Here is an 8,822-nt window from a genome sequence, read left to right on the forward strand (position 1 = left end):
AACGGAAGTCTGACAACTGTTGACCTTGCTGGCGTGTACAAATGAATGGTCGTTTAATGCACACAGAACACCTCATCTTGGGAATGAAAAAATGATAGATTGAGCCTGCTGTAGTTGTGAGATTTGACATCACTTATTCCTGCATATTCCATCAGTATGGCCTGTACACCATGATGTAGAATTTAGAAAGATTTTTTCATGTCACACACAGACACATGCACTATTTCAATCATTTGTCACCATTGACAACCATTGTGTTTTGTCATGAAGACTAACATCATCTCGGTCTGCAATCACTTGAAAACACATCCAAGGACATCATAAATCATCCTCATCATAATTTGGAAACCTGGTGAGTCACATATATAGTGAACCCTTGGGAAATATCCCTTTGGGCCAGTACAGGCCTGGAGAACATTGAGATTGCAGGAAACCAACCAGTCTACAAATCCACACAGTGTTGTGATAAAAAGGCCTTGCACAAATCACGTCCACTTGCACACTCCAGCAGTATTGTGTCAACCCACAAAACTCCACAAGTCCTGCTGTTTTAATGAACAGAAGAATGGCCCTGTATGCTAGTGCCCAGGGAGAAATTGCCATGATAGCCATTTACTAGCCATTCCATATTAAATGGACATTGTAATCACCAGAAACCATTAGTTTCTCTGGCACCCATTGCCACACTTTCTGATTGGTGATAATGAGGAAGTTTACTCCCTATTCAAAATTGTTGCATGTGATATAGCAGAATTTAGCTGTGAAGTATCATTGCATCCTTCCTAGCATGGTCAAAGCTCTATTTGCCTTTAGAGGCCATCATGTTTGCTATAGGCTCCCTTATTTATGTGAGATCTATTGGCGTGTGTGTTTTCTGTGACTACCATTATGTATGTGTGTTGTAAGTGTGTGATTCTGAAACCATCTTGTCTCCACATTCCTCCACTACACACTCTACTTTCATTCTAGATATCTCCCTCACATATATCTCTTCACATTCACCCACTTTTGTCTCCCTACACCATATCTCTTCCAGGATAGAAGACTCTGTGGAACTGGTTTTGGGCAGAAAAGCCATGCTTCATTTGGTCAAATAGGACTTTTCCTTAACTTTTTAACCCCTGAACCGATGGCACTGATTTTTGAATATGTGTATATTTCAAGCATGCTGATTCTGAAAATGTATGTGAATGACATGTATATTTTGGAAATTATTAATATTTTGTAAAAACTCCTTATGTGGATTCCTAAGGAACATAGACCAATAGATCGAGTGGAATGCTCGGCGATTAGTACCTCCCTCAAGGTTTGGGACGCCGCAGCACTTAAATATGGACTGGCTTCTGTACCGTCACCCATGACCCCATTTTTACGCAATAAAGCATTCCTACCGGGCATATGCCCCCGAGACTTCAAGGGTATAGAAAATTCGGGATTGCAACGATTGTGCGATCTCTTTGAAAACGGCACTGTGACAGACCCACCCGTCGGGACTAAACCTATTTGGGTTCGTCTGATTTGCCCAGTACTTATGGTCCCTGAGAGATTATGCGAAGGGTTGTGACGTTGTATAAACGACATTTCAAGTACAGCGGAAACTAATGAAACGCCCAAACTACCAAAGTCCTCGAGGTGGCCGACATCGGACAAAGGACCACGTGGCGGCGGCCATTTTAACTTCGAACCCGCCGACCCGTATTATCGACGATACTTCGACAGTTCAACGAAAGTCGAAGTACCGACCCACCTCGAACGGGACTTAGCCATTTTTAGGCCAGCAAGTGACCGACCGCACAGCCCGAATCCAGGGAACTATTTTGGGCAAGAAAAGGTATCTGCGGTCGGTCATAAACGGACTTTCGCGTAACTTTTTATTCACTGAAGGGATTGATGTGATTTTTGAGAATGGTTATGTTTTCAGTATGCTGAATCTGAATATGTGTCTCTTATGTGAACATGATGGATGGATTTGAAGTTATGAAAGTTATATAAAAGTATATTTCAAACTGTATGTATAATAGGATTATGTGTCACACCAAGGGGAGGGAATGTGTGGGATGTAACATCGATGCCAGTGGTCATTTTATGCCTCCCCTTGGGTGTGGCCTGTGTGTGTGAAATGCAAATAAAAGGCAGGCTGGCTGATCCAGTCCTCAGTTCATGTTTTACCCTCATAATGGAGCTTGGTCTCGTTATTGGGGGAACCGGGAATACAAGTGACTAACGACTGTGTCTGGAGCTCGGAAGGTGGTACCGTAACAACTGGTGGCAAGCGACGGGATGATCTTCAACGCCCAAAGAAACCGCTACGACCAAGAATAAAATGGAACTACAATACCAAAACCTGAGAAGAGCTACCTTAAAAGACTTATTGGAACAAAGGGGCGGACAGGCCAGTAACCTCAAGAAGAGGGACATTATTGCTTTATTGCTGGAAATGGATGGAGTACCAGCGGCAGAGGGAGCCAATGGACCCAGCCCCGACGACAGAACCCCCGAGGAGGCAAGATTTGACCGGGCGGTAAGAATTCGGCTGGCCCATTATGGCCCCAACCCCTCCGCAGAGATCATCACCCAGGTTCAAGCCGCTGTGGAGGCCAGCCTGCTACGCCAAAACGGTACTGCAGCGGCCCCAGTCACAGCAAACCCGGGGGACAAACAGAAAGTGCCATTTGCGGCCTTCAAAGCCTTCAGTGAGACCGAAGGAGAGATTGACGGGTACCTTGCGGATTTTGAGCGGCAATGTGCCCTGCACAAGGTACCCCCGGCAGACTGGGTTGCTATACTGTCCGGCAAGTTATCCGGCCGGGCCAACGACGCTTTTCGGGCTATTCCGGATGAGGAGATCGGGGATTATGTTACCGTCAGGGAAGCTTTACTTGCCCGGTATGCCGTTACACCCGAGGCATACCGGAGGAGGTTCCGGGACACTGCAAAGACCACTGGGGACTCATACGTGGAATGGGCCTGCAAGGTACATCGCACAGCCGCCCACTGGATGGCAGGATGCCAGGCGGTGTCGGGAGAAGAGGTGCTGCAGATGTTTCTATTGGAACATTGTTTCGACAAATTGCCGACAGGGGTCAGAGAGTGGGTACGAGACCGTAAGCCTTCCACTCTACACGAGGCGGCTCGCTTGGCCGATGAGTACACTGACGCTCGCAGACTGGACAATTCCATCACCAAGGCCACAGCCCGAGCGGAATACCAACCAGCCGCTGCCACGTATCAACCTCCCATAAACAGACCATCCGCACCCCCTCCAGCTGCCCAATACCAACGTCCACCCCGGTTTAACGCCCGAGAATACTCTGAACCCCTTCGGTGCTTCCTGTGCAATCAGCTAGGGCACCGGCGACAGGAGTGCCCGATGAACCGTGCCAACAGGAACCAGTCCTGGAGGAAACCCACGGGGGCCCCTTCCCCAGCACCCCTCCCAGCAGTCCACTGTGTAGAGGAAGAGGAATGCTGGGGCATATTACATGAGGCGGACCCTGTTCAGGCTGCCCACCAGGACAATCGACAACACCACAGACAGAGTGTGAAGGTCAACGGGAAGGAAGCCAGTGGGCTACGAGACACTGGTGCAACCCTGACTTTGCTCCAAAAGCACCTAGTGTCCGAAGCTCAACATACCGGGGATACCGTGGCAGTCCGAGTAGCCGGGGGTGCAGTATTTCGTCTACCCGTGGCCCGGGTACATTTGGATTGGGGAGTGGGCGCTAGACACGTGAATGTGGGGGTCATTAAGGATTTACCCGCTGATGTTCTTCTTGGCAACGACTTGGCCCCCCTGGTTTCGGCCTTTGCTCCCATGGGCCCCGCTGCAGTGGACGCTGTTACGACCCGTGCCCAGACCCGTGCCACTGAGGCCGGCCCACCTGCTGTTGAGACCCAGGTAAGACTCTCTACCCCGACTTGTACCTTAGACCAGGCCCCGTTCGGCTGGGATACCCCAGAAATGTACGGGAAGGAAACTAGGGAGGACCCGACGTTAGCCAAGTACAGAGCCAGGGCCGACGCTGGGGAAGAAGGAGTAGGTGGAGAACACTACGAGTGGGTGGGGGATAGGCTGTACAGGATCCCGAAACCTTCCCCGAAACCGAATGCCCCTCCGCAGAAACGACAACTAGTAGTACCTGCAAAGTATCGGCAGGAGATTCTGCGGATTGGGCATGACGTGCCGTTAGCAGGTCATCTAGGTTCCCACCGCACAGCTCATAGGATCACCCAAAACTTTTTCTGGCCCAATTTTAACCGAGATGTGCGGATGTATTGTAGCACGTGCGACACTTGTCAACGGGTAGGTAAGCGGGGAGATCATCCAAAAGCTAGGCTACAGCCGATGCCTATCATTGGAGAGCCCTTTTCCCGCATAGCCGTTGACATTGTGGGTCCACTGGCCAGGGCTAGTCCATCCGGTAAGAAATATATTCTTACTGTGGTAGACTACGCCACCCGTTACCCAGAAGCAGTAGCGCTGTCTAATATAGAGGCAGAGACGGTTGCTGATGCCCTGGTTAAGGTCTTTACTAGGGTCGGGTTCCCTCAGGAGATCCTCTCTGATCAGGGAACCCAATTTACCGCTGTGCTCACCCAGCAGCTGTGGAAGGTGTGCGGCATCAACCCGCTACTTAGTTCACCCTATCATCCACAGACTAACGGTCTCTGCGAGCGATTTAATGGTACCCTCAAACAGATGCTGAGGACCTTTACTGACTCTTGCAGAGACTGGGAGCGATTCCTGCCTCATCTGCTATTTGCATACAGAGAGGTGCCCCAGGAATCAACTGGGTTCTCCCCCTTTGAGTTACTCTATGGGAGAAGGGTTCGTGGACCCCTGGATCTCATTAGAGGACACTGGGAGGGGGAGACGGAGCAAGAAGGGACCCCCATAGTACCATATGTTCTGGAACTCCGGGACCGCATGGAGAAACTATCCCTGATGGTAAGGGAAAATCTCCGGGCGGCCCAGGGGAGACAGAAGCGATGGTACGATCGGGGCGCTCGACAGCGGGTCTTCCAGGTTGGGCAGAAGGTCCTAGTGCTCAAACCTGTGAAGACAAACAAGATGCAAGCATCTTGGCAGGGCCCGTACAAGGTGTTAGCTCAGGTATGCGATACTACCTATCTTATAGCCAGCTGTTCGGATGAAAGGGTACAACGATCCTTTCATGTGAACATGCTCAAGGAGTATCAGGAACGACCCGAGGATGTTGCAGCAGTTTGTGCCCCAGCTACTGACGACCCAGAGAACTTACCCTTACCTGACCTGTTAGAAAGGGATCCCCAGACCGACCTTACTAGCCTCGTACAGTTAGGTGACCGACTAAGCCCGGCCGAGAAAACCCAGGCCAGACAGCTTCTGTGGGAGAAGCAGGCGACGTTCTCCCAAGAACCCGGGTACACCAACCTAGCTATACACAAAGTCGAGACACCCGGACAGAACCCCCTACGACAACCCCCATACCGTATCCCGGAAGCAGTCCGAGAAGGAATGCGGAAGGAGATACAGGAGATGACCCGGCTGGGGGTTATTGAGCACTCAGATAGTCCGTGGGCGTCGCCCGTAGTCCTAGTACCCAAGAAGGATGGGACCACCCGGTTCTGTGTGGATTACAGGCGGCTCAACGAGCGGACTACCACTGACGCCTACCCGATGCCCCGGATAGACGAGTTACTAGACCGCATTGCCAGGGGGCGCTATCTGACCACCATTGACCTATGTAAAGGGTACTGGCAGATCCCCCTGGCCGAGGATGCTATCCCCAAGTCGGCATTCGTCACCCCGTTTGGCCTATACCAGTTTAAGGTTATGCCATTCGGGATGAAGAATGCTCCGGCTACCTTCCAGCGTATGGTGGATAGGCTCCTCGATGGCTTCCAGGGATTTGCATGTGCCTACCTGGACGACATCGCGGTCTACAGTGAGTCTTGGGAAGACCACCTAGTACACGTAGGGGTAGTGCTGGACAAGATTCGGGCCGCCGGCCTGACTCTGAAACCAGACAAGTGCCATTTAGGCATGGCAGAAGTACAGTACTTGGGTCACCGGGTGGGTTGTGGGAGCCAGAGGCCCGAACCTGCTAAGGTGGAAGCGGTAGCTAACTGGCCCACACCTATCACCAAGACCCAAGTGCTTGCTTTCCTAGGGACAGCAGGGTATTATCGACGTTTTGTCCCCGACTATAGCGCGATTGCCAAGCCCCTGACTGACCTGACTAAAAAGAACTTACCTAGGCAGGTCCTGTGGTCTCCAGCTTGTGAAGCCGCGTTTCGGGCCCTGAAGCAGGCTCTTGTGAATGCCCCTGTCCTGGCTGCCCCAGTCCCTAACAAACGTTTTCTTGTCCACACAGACGCTTCCATGTATGGACTGGGGGCTGTGCTGAGCCAGGTCGGGGAGGATGGAGGAGAGCACCCTGTCGCATATCTCAGCAGAAAGTTACTACCTCGAGAAGTGAGTTATGCGGCAGTAGAGAAAGAGTGTTTAGCCCTGGTCTGGGCACTGAAGAAACTGAGCCCTTACCTATACGGACAAGAATTTTCTCTCGTAACAGACCACAACCCCCTTGTCTGGCTTAACCGGGTCTCTGGGGACAATGGCAGACTGCTGAGGTGGAGTTTGGCATTGCAGCCTTACAATTTCACTATCAGCTACCGGCCCGGTAAGCAGAATGGGAATGCGGATGGGTTATCCCGGCAAACAGACGTCCCTATTCTCCCTAAGTCCGGTCATCCCCAAGTTGACCCGCCACAGGGTCAAGCCGGGTCTGCCGGAGTGTTCCACAAGGAGGGAGCCATGTGACAGACCCACCCGTCGGGACTAAACCTATTTGGGTTCGTCTGATTTGCCCAGTACTTATGGTCCCTGAGAGATTATGCGAAGGGTTGTGACGTTGTATAAACGACATTTCAAGTACAGCGGAAACTAATGAAACGCCCAAACTACCAAAGTCCTCGAGGTGGCCGACATCGGACAAAGGACCACGTGGCGGCGGCCATTTTAACTTCGAACCCGCCGACCCGTATTATCGACGATACTTCGACAGTTCAACGAAAGTCGAAGTACCGACCCACCTCGAACGGGACTTAGCCATTTTTAGGCCAGCAAGTGACCGACCGCACAGCCCGAATCCAGGGAACTATTTTGGGCAAGAAAAGGTATCTGCGGTCGGTCATAAACGGACTTTCGCGTAACTTTTTATTCACTGAAGGGATTGATGTGATTTTTGAGAATGGTTATGTTTTCAGTATGCTGAATCTGAATATGTGTCTCTTATGTGAACATGATGGATGGATTTGAAGTTATGAAAGTTATATAAAAGTATATTTCAAACTGTATGTATAATAGGATTATGTGTCACACCAAGGGGAGGGAATGTGTGGGATGTAACATCGATGCCAGTGGTCATTTTATGCCTCCCCTTGGGTGTGGCCTGTGTGTGTGAAATGCAAATAAAAGGCAGGCTGGCTGATCCAGTCCTCAGTTCATGTTTTACCCTCATAATGGAGCTTGGTCTCGTTATTGGGGGAACCGGGAATACAAGTGACTAACGACTGTGTCTGGAGCTCGGAAGGTGGTACCGTAACAGGCACCTTCGTCACATTTAATGCACTGCAGAGCAGAGCTCCTTTGCGTCCCTTCGACTACTTCCGGTACTTGCAGCTCAGAGATTTTGCCCGGTGTCCCAGAATCAAGGCGGCCGCAACGACGCAATTGACGTTCTTCGAAAAGATGTGTAAGAGGGAACAATTCCCTAATGGCCTGATCTCGTGCTTGTATTCCCACTTGAGCACACGTACATTAGAATGGGGTGATATCACGTACATAAATAGGTGGGAGGCAGATCTTAACGAGGTATTGGAAGGAATAGAATGCAAGAGATATGGGAGGCCGCGGCAAAATCTTCGGTATGCGTCTCGCTGCAGGAACAATCCTATAAGACGTTATTCAGGTGGTATACCACCCCAGTGACACTACACCGGATGGGTAAAAACCCAACGGACCTCTGCTGGAGAGGTTGCAGCCAAAAGGGCATGTATATCCACAGGTGGTGGGAGTGCCTGGAGGCACAGGCCTATTGGAAACGAGTAGCTACCTTGCAGAGGGAAATTTTTGGTAGGGAGGTGGGGCTCGACCCATGGGTGTTTCTACTATCCAGATCCATGGATGGTTGGACAAAACCGGAACAGGCCATTATCCAAAAGATAAATCTGTCGGCCAGGAGAGCGCTGGCGCAGGTATGGCTACAGGGGGAGACCCCTACGATAGCGAGGGTGATACAAAAAATAAAGGACACTTTTCTGATGGATAAGTTGACGGCTCAGGTGAGGGGGACGACGAAGAAATTTGACAAAATATGGTGCCCCTGGATAGATAGCACTGTAAGCGATTAAGACTGACAGGACTGATTGAGGCATCCAGACGTCACTAGGTGACCACTAGTTAGACGGTACTTTGGGCGATACTCAATACGACCTACGGGGCGGAGAACAACTTACCCCTGTATGTGATAGTGGTGCGCGGGCATCATGCCCCCCATGAGGCTTCTTTACGGGGCTTCACTCCTCAGGTACCCCCCTCCTCCCCTCTCCCTCCCCCCTCCCCCCCTTTCCCCTTCCCTCCCATCTTTTTTATCCCCTTCTCTAAGGACTCGACCCCTCGGGGCACTACCTTTCATCTTTCTCTCTTCTCCTGTCTCTTAGTTTTTATTTTTACGGCTAAGCCGCACGTAATGGAACTGTTTTGGAGTAACGCCAATGCTATGGGAAAGGTAGTACGCTGGTGTGCTACACTCTGTAGAGCTGCTTTTTTCCTCAAT

The sequence above is a fragment of the Pelobates fuscus genome, chromosome 2 (genome assembly GCF_036172605.1).
Source record: "Pelobates fuscus isolate aPelFus1 chromosome 2, aPelFus1.pri, whole genome shotgun sequence".
Taxonomy (NCBI): Eukaryota; Metazoa; Chordata; class Amphibia; order Anura; family Pelobatidae; genus Pelobates; species Pelobates fuscus.